A 19,658-nucleotide genomic window follows, 5' to 3' on the forward strand; every position below is an offset into this window, starting at 1 on the left:
CTCTGATTATTAAACATGTTAAAGGGTTAGTTCATAAAAATGAAAATTGTGTCTTCATCGTTTGTCTTTCTTCTGAGGAACATAAAGAGACACATTCTGGTCACAATAAACCACTGAAACCTTTCTCAATATCTTCATGTTCCACAGAAGAAAAAATCAACATGAGCGTGAGTAAATTATGGCGGAATCTACATTAATTACAGGATTAATTATCCCTTTAAACAAGAAAAAAAAAACATGACTCTTGATCACACAATAGCTAATCAATACATTTCCATATGTTATGTGTCAGATTCATAATTACATGCTAAACCAAATCCTAATCCTACCCTAACCCTATAGTAAATACATGTCGTTACTAAATATAACTCTGTACTTAAATGTATAATTACAGTGTCATTTTTTAGGTAAAGCTTTATTATTTTGTTGTGTTTGTGATTTTTTTTAGTTAATCATATAGTTTTGTTCTGTTTTTGTCATTTTTAATAAAAAAAATTGTCATTTTGTTGTGCATTTGTGTCATTTGTTGTGCATTTGTGTTTTTATTGTTATTTTTAAGTAAAATTAGTAATTTTGTTGTGTTTTTTCATTTTTAGTTAGTTTTAGTAACTGTGTTTTTGTCATTTTTTAGGTAAAGCTTTATTATTTTGTTGCGTATGTGATTTTTTTAGTTAATCTTAGAAGTTTTGTTGCGTTTTTGTCATTTTTAATTAAATTATTTGTCATTTTGTTGTACATTTGTGTCATTTTTTTGTTGTGCGTTTGTCATTTATTTGTGATTTTATTGTGTTATTTTTAAGTAAAATTTGTAATTTTGTTGTGTTTTTTCATTTTTAGTTAGTTTTAGTAACTGTGTTTTTGTCATTTTTTAGGTAAAGCTTTATTATTTTGTTGCGTTTGTGATTTTTTGTGTTAATCTTAGAAGTTGTGTTTGTCATTTTTAATAAAAAATTTTTGTAATTTTGTTGTGCGTTTGTCATTTATTTGTTATTTTATTGTGTTATTTTTAAATAAAATTAGTCATTTTGTTGTGTTTTTTCATTTTTAGTTAGTTTTAGTAACTGTTTTTGTCATTTTTTAGGTAAAGCTTTATTATTTTGTTGTGTTTGTGATTTTTTTTAGTTAATCATAGTTTTGTTGTGTTTTTGTCATTTTTTGTCACTTTGTTGTGCATTTGTGTCATTTTTTGTTGTGCATTTGTGATTTTATTGTTATTTTTAAGTAAAATTAGTCATTTTGTTGTGTTTTTTCATTTTTAGTTAGTTTTAGTAACTGTTTTTGTCATTTTTTAGGTAAAGCTTATTATTTTGTTGTGTTTGTGATTTTTTTTAGTTAATCATAGTTTTGTTGTGTTTTTGTCATTTTTTGTCATTTTGTTGTGCATTTGTGTCATTTTTTGTTGTGCATTTGTGATTTTATTGTTATTTTTAAGTAAAATTAGTCATTTTGTTGTGTTTTTTCATTTTTAGTTAGTTTTAGTAACTGTGTTTTTGTCATTTTTTAGGTAAAGCTTTATTATTTTGTTGTGTTTGTGATTTTTTTTAGATAAATCATAAGTTGTGTTTGTCATTTTTAATTAAATTTTTTGTAATTTTGTTGTGCGTTTGTCATTTATTTGTGATTTTATTGTGTTATTTTTAAGTAAAATTAGTCATTTTGTTGTGTTTTTTCATTTTTAGTTAGTTTTAGTAACAGTGTTTTTGTTATTTTTTAGGTAAAGCTTTATTATTTTGTTGCGTTTGTGATTTTTGTTAATCTTAGAAGTTTTATTGTGTTTTTGTCATTTTTAATTACTAAATATAACTCTGTACTTAAATGTATAATTACAGTGTAACAATGACACCTTAAAGTGTAACCATGCATTCATAATCAACCATCCACAAAGACCATCCCTTGCAGTGCATTCTGGGATTCCCTTAAACACCTTTATGTTAGGACTGCCCTTACTATAATGCTTTGAAATGCCATCTAGAGGTCACTACTAGATTTTGGAACTATAATAAGAAAAAACGTCCATATTTTCATGCTGAAATGAGCTTTAATGTACAAGCAGGTCAGCTGTACTGGTGTCTGCCCCACGGTTACCACAGAAACTGGCATCCAAACGCAAGGAAAAGAAGGTGAGCGATTTTTAGAAAGTTACTTGGTTTCACATCTCCTCGCAAATTCCCCATTTGATCGACTGTAACGCACGCAGGCCAGACATGAGTAGCACTGACAGTTATTAGCGTTCATCTTACGTGTGTGTGTGTGTGTGTGTGTGTGTGTGAGAGAGAGAGAGAGTTCAGATCCTTTATTTGGGAATCTGGTCCTCTGTGAATGGATGACTATATTAAACTGATCCCAGTTTAAGTCTCTCTCACTGGAATGAAACACTGGCATTATGCTTGTACATATTGCCTACTATATTTAGAAAACGGTATTCATAACAGTGTGTTTATTGCAGTTATTTCAGAACAACACACTAGCAACTTCCACAACAGCCACGTATTATAGTCACAAGTTCTGCCAGGGAAAGCACCTAAAAATTAAAAACAAAAAAAAATCAAATCTAGGCTAGTTTTGCCGTTTTAATACAAAACATGCATGTTCAAAAACAAAAAAATTCATGTTGCTGGTTCATCCACTGCATTGTGGGATAGCGTCAGGGCTCCAGACCAGGCCCGGAGTGGCCATCGGGAGAATCGGGAGAATTAAAGTGTCCGCTCATAAATTGGGCCGGCTGCTTTCTCTTGGTTTTCTCTGTATGTCTATATGTGTTACTGTGTGACTGATATAACAACACAGCACATTACACTAGATTTGAATTGTAATCAGCGCGCGCGCGCTCTCTCTCTTTAAACTCAAGTGCGTCGCGTGTACTCAGGTCGTTGCCATTGAGAAAAAAACAAACAAAAGCGTCATTTAATGATGTGGGGAGAGTAAGCTAATCACGGAAGAATAAAATGGATAGTAAAAAGATGCCAGGGGGAGCTGAAAAAGCCAAGTTTAAAAAAAAGAAAGGCATGGGAGGATGACGCAGCCAAATGTGCCAAACTTACAGATATTTTTTCAAGACAATTGAGCACACATGAACTGGCAACTCATAGTCAAAATACTATATAGAAAGACGGTCGGGTGCGGTTACTTATGAATGGGAGAAACTGCAACGCGTGATGAATATGTCCCGCCTTCTAAGTAAATGAGCCAATCGGTTGAATCAAAGATCCATTTGCAAATGACTGCCAATATTATAATACGGATATATAAATAAAAATTATTGTGCAAAAATTATATTTCTTACTGCAATACTGCATTTCTTGTTTGAATGCAAACCTATGTTGGTCTTGGCATAGACTCCCGGGCTGAAGTCCCACTCCGGCCCTGCTCCAGACTAATACTAGAGAGCAGTGGCGCCGGATTTGGTGGCGCTGGAGGGAAATTTATCATAAAGTTACTATTGTATTACTTAAAAGGTGCACTATGTAGCATTTTTTTTTCAGTCAAATTTCACCACTAGAGGTCGCCTCTTCAAAACAAAGGTGTAGTTTGATGACGGCACGTTTGAGCGCAGAATCCTGGGACATGTGGTCTTCACCTCAGCCGGTGGGAAAGAATCGGGCAGAAATCATGTTGATGTGATTATTAACGTTACTGTAGTGAAGCAGAGCAGGAGCGAGTGTTGAGGAGCTGAGGAACCGCTGGAGCGATTGTTAATGAGATGAACGCAACACACGCCTCGCGAGCAGCGGGACTTTTATTATGACACAGTCGCCGCTTCCGCTCCTCCGCTCATGAGTGTGAGGTAACGCAGCTCTGATGATCATATTACACACATCTGAGTGTGTTGATGATGGGATGGCGTTACTCTGTGTGTTCTCTCAGCGGCTGCTGTGACACTTGTTCACACTGCAGTGAGAGTAAAGCGTTTCTGCAAAATAAAACCAGAAACCGAGGGGAACGCAGATATGATGTCATCGACAGGCCACGCCCACATGCGTCCCGGTTCCTCGGGTAAAATAGCATCTCACGAGTTACAAATAGTTGGAAACATTTGGGATATTGTAAGTACTCAACTGGAACAAAATATATAACACTGGCCTAGTGGTTTTTGGATATTTTACTGAAAACATTTTTACATAGTGCAGCTTTAAAGGAGTGGAAATGGCTATTAAGTCAAATAAGGGCTCCTCTGCCGCCATCTACTGGTTATAGTGGTAAATTCAAGTAAATAAAAGTGCTTGTTTGCCATAAAGTGTTAGTTTTCCTACACCTTTAAACTTTTAGTTTTACAAATCATCACATTAAAAATAAGTAACATTAAAATTGGATAATATTTAAAACTTTAAAGTGCTGGAGAAAGTGTGAAGCCCTTGAATAATGTAATGTAATGATGAATAATGTAAAAAAACCAAACGAATTCGACTATTCTGCCACAATACCATGATGTGTTACTACAGTAAATCATTGTGAATGTTGGTGATTTATAGACTTTCGAGTCCTCTCATGAGGATACCACATTTATTGTGTGTTATTTTTAAGTAAAATTAGTAATTTTGCTCTGTTTTTTCATTTTTAGTTAGTTTTAGTAATTGTGTTTTTGTCATTTTTTAGGTAAATCTTTATTGTTTTGTTGTGTTTGTGATTTTTTTTAGTTTATCATAGAAGTTTTGTTGTGTTTTTGTCATTTTTTTAAAAAAATTGTCATTTTGTTGTGCATTTGTCATTTTTTTGTTGTGCGTATGTCATTTATTTGTGATTTTATTGTTTTATTTTTAAGCAAAATTAGTAATTTGTTGTTTTTTCATTTTTAGTTAGTTTTAGTAACTGTTTTTGTCATTTTTTAGGTAAAGCTTTATTATTTTGTGTTTGTGATTTTTTTTAGTTAATCTTAGAAGTTTTGTTGTGTTTTTGTCATTTTTAATTACATTTTTAGTCATTTTGTTGTGCATTTGTTTAATTTTGTTGTTGTGCGTTTGTCATTTATTTGTGATTTTATTGTGTGTGTTTTTTTAAAGAAAAAATTAGTAATTTGTTGTTTTTTCATTTTTAGTTAGTTTTAGTAACTGTTTTTGTAATTTTTTAGGTAAAGCTTTATTATTTTGTTGTGTTTGTGATTTTTTTTAGTTAATCTTAGAAGTTTTGTTGTGTTTTTGTCATTTTTAATTACATTTTTAGTCATTTTGTTGTGCATTTGTGATTTTATTGTTATTTTTAAGTAAAATTAGTAATTTTGTTGTGTTTTTTCATTTTTAGTTAGTTTTAGTAACTGTGTTTTTGTCTTTTTTAGGTAAAGCTTTATTATTTTGTTGTGTTTGTGATTTTTTTAGTTAATCTTAGAAGTTTTGTTGTGTTTTTGTCATTTTTAATTACATTTTTAGTCATTTTGTTGTGCATTTGTTAAATTTTTTTGTTGTGCGTTTGTCATTTATTTGTGATTTTATTGTGTGTGTTTTTTTAAGAAAAAATTAGTAATTTGTTGCTTTCATTTTTAGTTAGTTTTAGTAACTGTTTTTGTAATTTTTTAGGTAAAGCTTTATTATTTTGTTGTGTTTGTGATTTTTTTAGTTAATCTTAGAAGTTTTGTTGTGTTTTTGTCATTTTTAATTACATTTTTAGTCATTTTGTTGTGCATTTGTGATTTTATTGTTGTTTTTAAGTAAAATTAGTAATTTTGTTGTGTTTTTTCATTTTTAGTTAGTTTTAGTAACTGTTTTTGTCATTTTTTAGGTAAAGCTTTATTATTTTGTTGTGTTTGTGATTTTTTTTAGTTAATCTTAGAAGTTTAGTTGTGTTTTTGTCATTTTTAATTAAATTTTTAGTCATTTTGTTGTGCGTTTGTCATTTTTTTGGCGAGGTTGACGAGCGAGAGACGTGGGAGGAGCGAGCGAGACCGGTGCATGATTGATTTTTGTTGTGTATTATTTTTGTCAATTTTTGTTAACTTTTTAGTTATTTTAATGTCAATTTGTGTCATTTTTAGTTATTTTATTGTGCATTTGTGTCATTTTTAGTTAGTTTTAGTAACTGTGTTTTTGTCATTTTTTAGGTAAAGCTTTATTATTTTGTTGTGTTTGTGATTTCTTTAGTTAATCTTAGAAGTTTTGTTGTGTTTTTGTCATTTGTAATTAAATTTTTAGTCATTTTGTTGTGCGTTTGTCATTTTTTTGGCGAGGTTGACGAGCGAGAGACGTGGGAGGAGCGAGCGAGACCGGTGCATGATTGATTTTTGTTGTGTATTATTTTTGTCAATTTTTGTTAACTTTTTAGTTATTTTAATGTCAATTTGTGTCATTTTATTGTGTATTTGTCTCTACTTCACATGCTACAGAGCATGTACTGTATTGCAGACTTAAAAGCGTGTGGGTGATTTTCTACACGGCATGGCTAATAGTGGGCCGAACTGCTTCAACACTTTACGCTTAAAAGTGGAAATGTGGACTTTTTTTGCATCTTGCATACTATATTCTGAAATACATGGCGGCTTTAGTCATACCACCCACCCTTACAAGACGCCATATTTAAATGCCCAATCAAAACAAACGGTTTGCTGTCAAATAAACATCAGTGTATCATCCGCCCCTGCTTTATCTCTCTCTATCTCTGTCCTCCGACACATGTTTGAGCTCAGACGCGTAACATCCATCAGCTAATCATTACAACCTCAGGTCTCGACCCGCCATTGAGCTCCAGCTCCAGAACCACCCGGGCGGCTCCATGATGGAAGCGCAGAGCGATCGGCTCCGACTGCAGGAAACCCGGAGAGGAAATGATCATGTGCTGCGTCGTCTCGAGGGCCACTTCGGGTTATTTATTTGGACAGGCGGAAGATTCAGACGGGATTCCCCTGCGATCCGAACACTTAACGGCAGACGAGCTCATGGAGAAGGATCATGTCTCTGAACCCGGTCTGACCTGTCACACACACACACACACACACACACACACACAAACATAAACATCACTCCCCTCCTGTCTGGAATCCCACTTTATCTGTGTTTCAGCAGACCTTCACACACCCTCTGTTTGTAACAATCAGGCCCTTGTGAAGGTGCTGTTGTGATGGATCACTAGCTTTGAAAACACACACCTGCTCTCCTTCAGGTCCTGGAGATCGATGCAGGGCGACGACAACTTGATGGCTCAGATCAGAAAGTCACACTCATTAGTGTTTACTACGTCCAACATCACTTGCTGATTTTTAGATGTGAACACACTTCACTAAATGTTAGATGATAAAGTAAATGTTTAATATTTGTGACGCAGCCATCATAATATTTCATCTCGATATTAAAGACCTTTAGTCGCATTCAAATTCATAAATCATCACTAATACTCATGCGTTTAAAAACTGCTGGGAAAGTTTATCTGTGCACTTTTATAGGATTGTTATCTCCTATCTAACATAAAGCTTAATATTTATGATTGACAGAGTTATTTTAGTGTAATTTAAATAATATTATTGTTTGTTTTTTGTCATTTTTTTTTTAGATTTTTTGTTAATTTTATTATGTATTTGTGTAATTTTGAGTTAACTTTTTAGTAACTGTTTTTGTATTTTTTTATAATTTTATTGTGTTTTTGTCATTTTTAATTAACTTTTTAGTAATTTTGTTGTACATTTGTTATTTTTTAGTAAAATTTTAATTTCTAGTTCGTTTGAGTAACTGTGATTGTCATTTTTAATTACATTTTTTGTAATTTTGTTGTGTGTGTTTTTTTTTTGTTTTTTGTTGTGCGTTTGTGTTATTTTTTAGTTGTGCATGTGTCATTTTTTGTGATTTGTTTTTATTTTGGTTAAAACATCTGCATTTGTGTCTTTTTTAGTTGTGTATTTGTTTTATTTTTAAGTAAAATTAGTAATTTTGTTGTGTTTTTGTCATTTTTAGTTAGTTTTTAGGAACTGTGTTTTTGTCATTATTAGGTAAAGCTTTATTATTTTGTTGTGTTTGTGATTTTTTTAGTTAATAATAACTTTTGTTGTGGTTTGTCATTTTTAATTACATTTTTAGTCATTTTGTTGTGTGTTTGTGTTATTTTTTTGTTGTGCGTTTGTGTTATTTTTTAGTTTTTAGTTGTGCATGTGTCATTTTTTGTGATTTGTTTTTATTTTTGTTAAAACATTTGCATTTGTGTCTTTTTTAGTTGTGTATTTGTTTTATTTTTAAGTAAAATTAGTCATTTTGTTGTGTGTTTTTGTCAGTTTAGGTAGTTTTAGTAACTGTTTTTGTAATTTTTTTTGTTAAAGTTTTAAAAATTGTGATTTTTTTGTTAATCATAGAAGTTATGTTGTGTTTGTCATTTTTATAATCCATTATTAAAAGAACATGTCTACATAGTTATTAATTTTTATTTTGGTGCATCATTAAACTCAATGAAAATGAGGAATGGCTGAAATAAAATAAGTAGATTTTATTTTATTTCAGTGAATGTTTATTATATTTCAGGTGTTTTTATGGTTAGTTAACTCTAATAGCCCTGCTTTGAGTGCGTTTCCCCAGATGTATCTATATGCATCAAGCATTTTGGCCCATAATTCCTCTCTGATGTGAACAGAAGAGAGAAGCCATGACTGTGACCTCTGACCCACAATGACTAACGGGTGACTGACCACCTGATTGCGTAACTGACCCGTCTTCTTTAGCCCAGTGTCATTGGGAAACAGTTTGGCTGTGAGAAACAACTCCCAGTACAGCAAATACAGTGGCCGTGGCCTGCACTGTAGTTTAAGGGGGAAGTAAGTGACCAGCTTCTTGTTTAAAATTAAAGAGACAAACAGGAAGTGAGGGATTCTGAGAACTACAACTAACCACTGATTACATTCAAGCAGGCCGGGTTCCTTCACTCCAACACCACTAATGCTTTCTGGTCTCCATTATGAGACTAAACCTGCTCTAGGGCACATGTGGTCTTCTCTCATCTGCCTAAATCAACTCAATCGCATAGTAATTTTAATACAGACATATTATGCAGAAAATTACTTAGTTAAAGGGTTAGTTCACCCAAAAATGAAAATTCTGTCATTAATTCCTCACCCTCATGTCGTTTGACACCCGTCAGACCTCCGTTCATCTTCGGAACAGAAATGAAGATATTTTAGTGTAAATCTGATGCTCTGAAAGGCCTCCATTGGCTCAATGGCACTTTACACTCTCAAGACCCTTAAAAGACACTAAAGACGTCGTTACAAAGTCCATCTCACTACAGTGGCTCTACAATAACTTTATGAAGATGAGAATAGTTTTTGTGCGCAAAAAAACCCTAAATAACGACTTATATAGTGATGACGATTTCAAAACAAAGCATCATGAAGCTTCGAAGCGTTATGAATCAGTGAGTCGATTCATGATTCGGATCGCGTGTCAAACTGCTGAAATTTGGCGATTCAAACCGCTGAATCAACTCACTGATTCATAACGCTTCGAAGCTTCATGATGCTTTGTTTTGAAATCGTCATCACTATATAAGTCGTTATTTAGGGTTTTTTTGCGCACAAAAACTATTCTCGCTGCTTTATAAAGTTATTGTAGAGCCGCTGTAGTGAGATGGACTTTGTAACGACGTCTTTAGTGCCTTTTAAGGGTCTTGAGAGTGTAAAGTGTGCCAATGGAGGACTTTCAGAGCATCAGATTTACACTAAAATATCTTCATTTGTGTCTGAAGATGAACGGAGGTCTGACGGGTGTCGAACGACATGAGGGTGAGTAATTAATGACAGAATTTTCATTTTTGGGTGAACTAACCCTTTAAGCAAGTGTTAAGAACTATCTTATATAAGTGTTAAGCAATAATCTCACAAGTTGGAGCTGTGCTGATCTGAAGGATCTGATTACTATTCCTTGCCATATTTTACACTCACAAATGCAAATTTTCAAATAAATATTTTATTTTTAAGGAAGACTTTGAATATAGTGTTGAGTTATCTAAAGAACTCTAAACACGTGATTGCTTGTAAGACTCTGGTGTAATACACACAGTATTTTATGTATTGTAATTAGGGCTGTCAAAAGATTAATCGCGATTAATCGCATCCAAAAAAAAAGTTTGTGTTTACATAATATATGTGTGTGTACTCTGTTAATTATTATTTATATATAAATACACACACAAGCATGTATATATTTAAGAAAATAATATTTTTTATATATAAAACATTTATATTTATATATATTATAGATTATATAAATGTATATACATGCAAATATTTCTTAAATATATACATGAATGTGTGTGTATTTATATATAAATAATAATTAACAGAGTACACACACATATATATTATGTAAACACAAACTTTTATTTTGGATGCGATTAGTCGCGATTAATCTTTTGACAGCCCTAATTGTAATATTTAGTTTATTGTCTTAAATGTTGTGTTCTTTGTTGCAACATAAAAAAACAGCACGATTGTGCATGATATTGCTTTTATACAATTCATTCAATAAACAATATGTTAATCCAGTCTTTCATTTTGAACAAATCGGTTGAGTGAATGATTCAAATGACTCACTCATAATTTGATTAATGTATAAAATCAGTGCTCTTGTTTTGAATCAGTTCAGTGAATTATTCAATGTCTTGCAAACCCTTGCTTTTGTAACTGAATGAATCAGTGTGTTTTGAATGAATCGGTTGCGTTAATGATTCAAACGATACATTCAAAGACAGTCGCTTCTTTTCATTATGGAATGAATCAGTGCTTCTGACAAATCAATTGAGTGAATGAGTCAAATGACTTGCTCATAATTTGATTAATGTATAAAATCAGTGCTCTTGTTTTGAATCAGTTCAGTGAATGATTCAATTAATAATATAATCCCTTGCTGTCGTAACTGAATGAATCAGTGTGTTTTGAATGAATCGGTTGAGTTAATAACTCAAACGATTCACTCATTAAGACAGTCGTTTCTTTTCATTATGGAATGAATCAGTGCTTCTAAACAAATTGGTTGAGTGAATGATTCAAATGACTCGCTCATAAATTGATTAATGTATAAAATCAGTGCTCTTGTTTTGAATCAGTTCAGTGAATGATTCAATTAATAATATAATCCCTTGCTGTCGTAACTGAATGAATCAGTGTGTTTTGAATGAATCGGTTGAGTTAATAACTCAAACGATTCACTCATTAAGACAGTCGTTTCTTTTCATTATGGAATGAATCAGTGCTTCTAAACAAATCAGTTCAGTGAATGATTCAAATGACTCACTCATAATTTGATTAATGAATAAAATCAGTGCTCTTGTTTTTAATCAGTTTAGTGAATCATTCAATGACATGCTTTCATAACTGAATGAATCAGTGTGTTTGAATTAATCGGTTGAGTTAATAATTCAAATGATTCACTCATAAAGACAGCCGCTTTCCGTTAAGGAATGAATCAGTGCTTCTGAACAAATCGGTTGAGTGAATGATTCAAATGACTCACTCATAATTTGATTTATGAATAAAATCAGTGCTCTTTTTTTGAATTAGTTCAGTGAATTATTCAATGACTTGCTTTCATTACTGAATTAATCAGTGTGTTTTGAATGAATCGGTTGAATTAATAATTCAAACGATTCACTCATAAAGACAGCCAATTCTTCTCATTATGGAATGAATCAGTGCTTCTAAACAAATCAGTTGAGTGAATGATTCAAATGACTCGCTCATAATTTGATTGACATGAATAAAATCAGTGCTGTTGTTTTGAATCAGTTCAGTGAATGATTCAATTAATAATATAATCCCTTGCTTTCGTAACTGAATGAATCAGTGTGTTTGAATGAATCGGTTGAGTTAATAACTCAAACGATTCACTCATTAAGACAGCCGCTTCTTTTCATTATGGAATGAATCAGTGCTTCTAAACAAATTGGTTGAGTGAATGATTCAAATGACTCTCATAATTTGATTAATGTATAAAACCAGTGCTCTTGTTTTGAATCAGTTCAGTGAATCATTCAATGACTTGCGAACCCTTGCTTTTGTAACTGAATGAATCAGTGTGTTTGAGTGAATTATTTGAATCATTAACTCAATCGATTCATTCAAAGACAGCCGTTTTTCATTTTGAAATGAATCAGTGCTTCTGACGAAACAGTTTAGTGAATGATTCAAATGACTCGCTCATAATTTGATTTATGAATACAATCAGTGCTCTTGTTTTGAATCAGTTCAGTGAATCATTCAATGCCTTGCTTTCATAACGAATGAATAAATCAGTGTGTTTGAATGAGAATGATTCAAATGACTCGCTCATAATTTGATTTATGAATACAATCAGTGCTCTTGTTTTGAATAAGTTCAGTGAATCATTCAATGCCTTGCTTTCATAACGAATGAATGAATCAGTGTGTTTGAATGAGAATGATTCAAATGACTCGCTCATAATTTGATTTATGAATACAATCAGTGCTCTTGTTTTGAATAAGTTCAGTGAATCATTCAATGCCTTGCTTTCATAACGAATGAATGAATCAGTGTGTTTGAATGAATCGTTTGAGTTAATAATTCAAACGATTCACTCATAAAGACAGTCGCTTCTTTTCATTATGGAATGAATCAGTGCTTCTGACAAATCAATTGAGTGAATGAGTCAAATGACTTGCTCATAATTTGATTAATGTATAAAATCAGTGCTCTTGTTTTGAATCAGTTCAGTAAATCATTCAATGGCTTGCTTTCATAATGGAATGAATCAGTGTGATTGAATGAATCGGTTGAGTTAATAATTCAACCGATTCACTCAAAGACAATCGTTTCTTTCTGTTATGGAATGAATCGGTGCTTCTAAAAAAATCGGTTGAGTGAAGGATTCCAATGACTCGCTCATAATTTGACTAATGTATAAAATCAGTGCTCTTGTTTTGAATCAGTTCAGTGAATGCTTCAATTAAAAATATAATCCCTTGCTTTCGTAACTGAATGAATCAGTGTGTTTAAATGAATCGGTTGAGTTAATAACTCAAACGATTCACTCATTAAGACAGCCGCTTCTTTTCATTATGGAATGAATCAGTGCTTCTAAACATATTGGTTGAGTGAATGATTCAAATGACTCGCTCATAATTTGATTAATGAATAAAACCAGTGCTCTTGTTTTGAATCAGTTCAGTGAATTATTCAATGACTTGCAAACCCTTGCTTTTGTAACTGAATGAATCAGTGTGTTTGAGTGAATTATTTGAATCATTAACTCAATCGATTCATTCAAAGACAGCCGTTTTTCATTTTGGAATGAATCAGTGCTTCTGACGAATCAGTTTAGTGAATGATTCAAATGACTCGCTCATAATTTGATTTATGAATACAATCAGTGCTCTTGTTTTGAATCAGTTCAGTGAATCATTCAATGACTCGCTTTCATAACTGAATGAATCAGTGTGTTTGAATGAATCGGTTGAGTTAATAATTCAAATGATTCACTCATAAAGACAGCCACTTCTTTTCATTATGGAATGAATCAGTGCTTCTAAACAAATCAGTTCAGTGAATGATTCAAATGACTCGCTCATAATTTGATTAATGAATAAAACTGAATGAATCAGCGTATTTGAAGGAATCGGTTGAGTTAATAATTCAAACGATTCACTCATAAAGACAGCCGCTTCTTTCTGTTATGGAATGAATCAGTGCTTCTAAACAAATTGGTTGAGTGAATGATTCAAATGACTCACTCATAATTTGATTGACATGAATAAAATCAGTGCTCTTGTTTTGAATCAGTTCAGTGAATCATTCAATGACTTGCGAACCCTTGCTTCAGTAACTGAATGAATCAGTTGAGTTAATAACTCAAACGATTCACTCATAAAGACAGCCGCTTCTTTTTGTTATGGAATGAATCAGTGCTTCTGACGAATCAATTGAGTGAATGATTCAAATGACACTATTTGATTTATGAATAAAATCAGTGCTCTTGTTTTGAATCAGTTCAGTGAATCATTCAATGTCTTGCTTTCATAACTGAATGAATCGGTTGAGTTAATGATTCACTCATAAAGATGTGTCGCCATCTACTGGTGTATTATGTAACTAGCAAAAAGAGTCGCTGACAAATGGCATTTTATTCCACAAGATGTCTATTGAACTGACTGAAACAGGCCAAATGTGGAAATAATAAAACATGTATTCTTGTGACACCATGAAAAATAAAACCAGGATTTTACTTTATTTAAAGTATATATAAATACTAGGTCAAGATTTTCTACGGCGAATCCTTCTCAAGTGCATGATCTCTTCATCGTGGGCTTATCTTTACAAACTCCTCCAGCGTCATCGACAAGAAATGAGCCTTGCAAAATCTGGCTGCAACTTCTATTACATAAACAGAAATGTTTCAAATGAAGATAACACTAAATACTGAGCGGTGGACGAGGCAGAAAAGGTAGTTTACATTCTTAGCCGAGCGTCTTGATAACAGGCCAAGAGAAATATGAGACATTTAAAATGTGTGCATTAACGTAATTTATTGGGCTCCTACTAAGGTCCCTTTTTTTTTTCTGGAGCCGGAGACAAACGGCGAACCGCGCCTCGAGAACGGATGGGAGTAAGAAATCACCAGCGCTCGGTAATCGCTTAAAACAACACCATATTTACCCGAGTAACAAACGCCCAGCGTTCCAGGCCCTTCCCTCCCTCTGATTGGGATTTGGGACCGCCGACGAAAAAGCCCACTTGATTTACGCCCGGCTATTTGGGAACACTTTCATTCGGAATCGGGAGGAGGAGAGGAAACAAAAGAGGATTTCATAATTCTCCGTATATGTCTGGAAGTCGTCCACGATTTTTAACCAATTTACGTCCAAACGGAATGACCCCGGAATTAATGAGCTTCTCGCCTCGAGATCCAGCTCGGCCCAGGTCAAGTAAATCATCCGATCGTCCCATTTTCCGCGATAACAGACAGATGTGGGTCCTGAGAAATCCCACCTCATTGACACGTTCTGTCTATCCGCCGGGATATATTTCACTCCGAGTGCACCAGGCACTGTAAACGGGGCTTTTAAGGGAGTTTTAGGCCGGTGATGAACGAGCGAAGGCTCAGCGTGGAGGTCAAAGGTCGCTGTCTTAGCTTCACATTTGCTGCCTGGCTTGTTGATGTTATACGCATTTCTCTCTCCAGGGGCCTTTCTGTTTCCATTCGCCTTCTCCAGTACATTAAAGTTTTACTCGTGTGATTTAATAGCTCTTGTTCCTTTTAAATTAACAATTTTGGAGGGGTAATTGCTAAATCATCCAGGGCACATTTATCCTGCGTAAAATTATGACATCATTCATGGACGTTGATGCCCTAATAGAATATCACCCCTGGAAATAAATCCAGCGCGTTTTACACACGGCGGTTTACGTGGGTCCACATACGCCGATGATAGTGTTTTACAATCAGGAGGAAAAGAATGACTGCATTTTCCTCCGGGAGCGCTCCGGTTAATATGTGCCGGCTAGCTGCTATTAGCGCACGATTTACAAGTCCTGCGCTTGCCTGGAACGGATTACCAACTGCACTGCTGTAGGTGCATCGCTTAAACACTTTACACGCTTCAGTCAATCAGACGGGCCAACGTTTATGAGCAATGTCCTAGTGACGTCAGTATAGTAGCAAAAACTAAATATTGTGTATAATAATGCAAATGTGCATCAGTTAATGCGCTGTGAGCTATGAACAATTGTATTTTTATTATCTAACATTAGCAAAGATGATTCAATTCTGTAAAAAATGGTACGAGTTTATGTGAGATAATGTATTAGCTCATTTTAAAAAGATATGACAAGCACATAAAATTCATAACATTAATATTAAATATAGCTGCAAGAAACAATTATCAGGGCCAAGCACACAAAGGACCAATGAGACATGCAAGCATTTCTGTGGGCTTCAGAAAAACTGCAGTAATTAAAGACATTTTGTCAAAATGGCATTTTCTAAGAAAATCAAAATGGCGGACCGAGCAAATATGGCATAATTGGGTATCATTGTTCTCAGTATTACTCTAGGAATCTAACAAGACCAGTTTCATTAAAATAGGCAAAAGTAATCAAACATTATTAGCATTTTTTTAAATCTAATTCTATCACAGTAAAAACATGCTATTGAATATTGTGCATAAAAATGCAAATGTGCACATTAGTTAATGCGCTGTGAACTATAGGCCTGTTCACACCGGGACGATTTTCGCACGCGTTTATCGCCAACGTTTAACGCCTCGGGACTAAACAATGGGCGCCAATGTGAGTGTTCACACCGACGCGCCAAACGCCAGGCGTAAAAGCGTCATTTTTTAAAAAAACGCCTCGGGTTCGTTTTTTATTTTGACGCGGCGCGTAAAAAACTGGCCGACCAATGAGATCGGCGCTTTTGTTCACGTGCCTGGAGCTGCTGAAGTGACAGTAAAACACGACTTGGTGGCGCTCAAGCACAAAACGGTCTTGCCGAGCACACATTGATACGAAGAAGAAGTAGTAAGTAGACAAAGAAGAAGATGATTTGCTAATGCTGCTTGCCAGTTAGCAAAAAGTGTGTGAATGGTTTTGTCCATATACATAATATATCTGTGGTTTTGGCAAGCACGTAAATACTGTCTCTCTTCTCCTTCTGTGTGACAAGCGAGTGTCAGAAGCTTAAAGTGCCGCAGCGCCATCTTGTGTACCGGGAGCGCATCTACTGAATGTGCACGTTCACTCGGCGCAGCGCCAGTGACAATCGCTTGGGTGTGAACACTCAAGACGCGCCGAAAAACGGCACGAAAAACGCTGGCGATAAGCGCGCGCGATATTCGTCCCGGTGTGTACAGGCCTTAACACGAACAATTGTATTTTTATTAACTAACATTAGCAAAGATGATTCAATTCTGTAAAAAAGTGAAATGGTCCGAACACCAGAACGCATCGCTTAAACACTTTACACGCTTCAGTCAATCAGAAGGGCCAACGTTTATGAGCAATGTCCTAGTGATGTCAGTATAGTAGCAAAAACTAGCATGCTATTGAATATTGTGTGCAAATGTGCATCTGTAAACATTAGTTACAGTTTTTTCCAATTGCTAACACACAATTTTTCAAACTAGTCTGGTTTTATCAAAATACGTAACACAATTCACACAAAAAAACACTGCAAAATACCTCCTGCAAAATGTAGCACTGCAACCGAAACTACACATTATCAAAATCAAACTTTTGCACGAAATGGCACACACTTCATTCATATTACCAGATTTTTGTCTAACCAACTACACAGCGTTGGTGGTTATAATGAAAAGCACCCTCATCTTTAGTATGCTTTGCCATAATACTAACATTTTTATCAAATTGTTCACATGCATATTTGCAGATACACACACACATGCTGTTGAAACATTTTTTTTTTTTTTTTTTTCACTACGGTAAACAAGTCATATGCACAACAGATATATTTGCATGGGACTGAACAAAAATATTCTCACAAAAAACAGCAAAATGAGAAAAAAAATTCAGAAAAAATATTTTACTGTAAAAAAAAAAAGAGGCAGGATCTTGCATCTCTCTGCAACATCTTCCATTGTTGTTGTAAAAAAAAAAAGGTGCTCACCTGTGGTCTTTTTTTATAGTGCTTACATCCTGATTGAAGTGTTAACAATGAACCATTGAGGTGATTGGCCAGTGGCTCATGCATTGGCCAATCAGCTCATGAAGTGTCATTTTGAATGCCAATGTTTTGAAATGGCAAACATGTGACTTTATGTCAGATTGTTGTGTCTTATGCAAAGAACCGTGTTCAGTGCATTTAAAAAGTGCCATTTTTAATTGCAAAATGTGTGTAAAGCAGAAAATGTGTTTAGACTTTTCAAAACTTGAGAAGAGGTTTTGCTCTCTGTGTGTCAGTTTAAATAATTGTGCTGTCCATGTCATTTTAGTGTGTTAGCAATTGGAAAAAACTGTAATGCACTGTGAACTAACATGAACAATTGTATTTTTATTAACTAACATTAGCAAAGATGATTCAATTCTGTAACAAATGGTACGAGTTTATGTGAGATAATGCATTAGCTCATTTTAAAAGTGTGGCCAAAAATATGAAAAGCACATAATATTCACAACATTAATATTAATAAATATAGCTGCAAGAAACAATTATCAGGGCCAAGCACACAAAGGACCAATGAGACATGCAAGCATTTCTGTGGGCTTCAGAAAAACTGCAGTAATTAAAGACATTTTGTCAAAATGGCATTTTCTAAGAAATTCGAAATGGCGGACCGAGCAAATATGGCATAATTGGGTATCATTGTTCTCAGTATTACTCTACGAATCTAACAAGACCAGTTTCATTAAAAAGAAATCAAACATTATTAGCATTTTTGGAAATTTCATTCTAAAGTTTGACCAGAAGGTGGCGCTGTTTCAATACATTTAGAGTACCTGATGACACATACAGAGTTTCGTAATGACACGCTACTGCATTCGTAAAATGCCTTATATCGTATAGCGTTTTAAAACAAAACACGGTACTTTTGTTAGTGCTAATTTCACGTTTTGTTCAATTATAGCTAGGCCTGTCACGATAACAAATTTTGCTGGACGATAAATTGGCCAAGAAATTATTGCGATAATATTGTCGTTCTGAGACCATTTTAATCTAAAATAATGATAATGGCATAATAATGCAGGTACTAGGGATGGCTCGATACCACAATTTTGGCTTCGGTACGGTACCACAATCTAATACCGAAGTACCGATATTAAATCGATACCATACAGGGTCTGAATTTTGATGCGGGTATTGCGCATAATTTTACTCACTCTCGCAAGTTTTGGGTTTATGAAGCGGGAAATTACCGCAAATGTTTATTATTAAATTAATCAACAAAGATTATCACATTAATCAGTCATTTGGAAACTTTTTTGTAAGTAATTTCAGCATTACTGCGCGTCTCCATTCTCTCAAAATGAGCAGATTGCTTCTGGCTTCAAAAGACATCATGCATGGACTATAAAAGCAGTCTGCACGCTCAGATTCAACACTTTCGCTTCCGTTGCGGGACAGCTGACGGAAATCACTGCCCACGTCTTTTTAAACCTCGCCAATTTGAACATGCAAGCGATTTTATAGCATTTCGTAATACATATGGGATGAGAGCTCTTTGAGAGAGAGCTTTCTTTGCGCTCATGCCAACAACAAACACACACACACACACACACACACACACACACACAGGCCTAAAGAGCTCAGGCCTAAAGAGCTCGCGCATTCCAAATTAAATTGTTTTTCCTCAGTCAAATACACACAAAATTATGTCAAAAATTTCAATCTTTAGTGAGTAGTCACATAAACAGAGTTGGGTATGTCTTTCGCGGATGTAAATAGTGCAATAGTATGCGTGCAAATATTAGGTCTAAAGTAACGTCACTGGTTGAAACGAACGCTGGAGATTTCATTATATTTAAACTATACGATCTTATGTATGTGCGTTAATCAGTGTTAAAAGAAAAATGTCTAAATTAGATCGTTAGAATTATGCACTCACCTGTCGATCTCATAATGTCTTACAAGTCAGGAATTAAGTGACCGATGCTTGGCAAGGTTTGATGGTTCTTCAGCAGTTTTATAAGCAAAGTAATTCCAAGTTTCACGTCTACTCCTCTCTTTTTTTAATGAGTTTTGTGCGTGTTGAGTGAGATTCAACTGCTGTATTCATCTTGTTCTGTTGCCACATTT

The sequence above is a fragment of the Gobio gobio genome (genome assembly GCF_949357685.1).
Source record: "Gobio gobio genome assembly, chromosome: 12".
NCBI classification, from domain to species: domain Eukaryota; kingdom Metazoa; phylum Chordata; class Actinopteri; order Cypriniformes; family Gobionidae; genus Gobio; species Gobio gobio.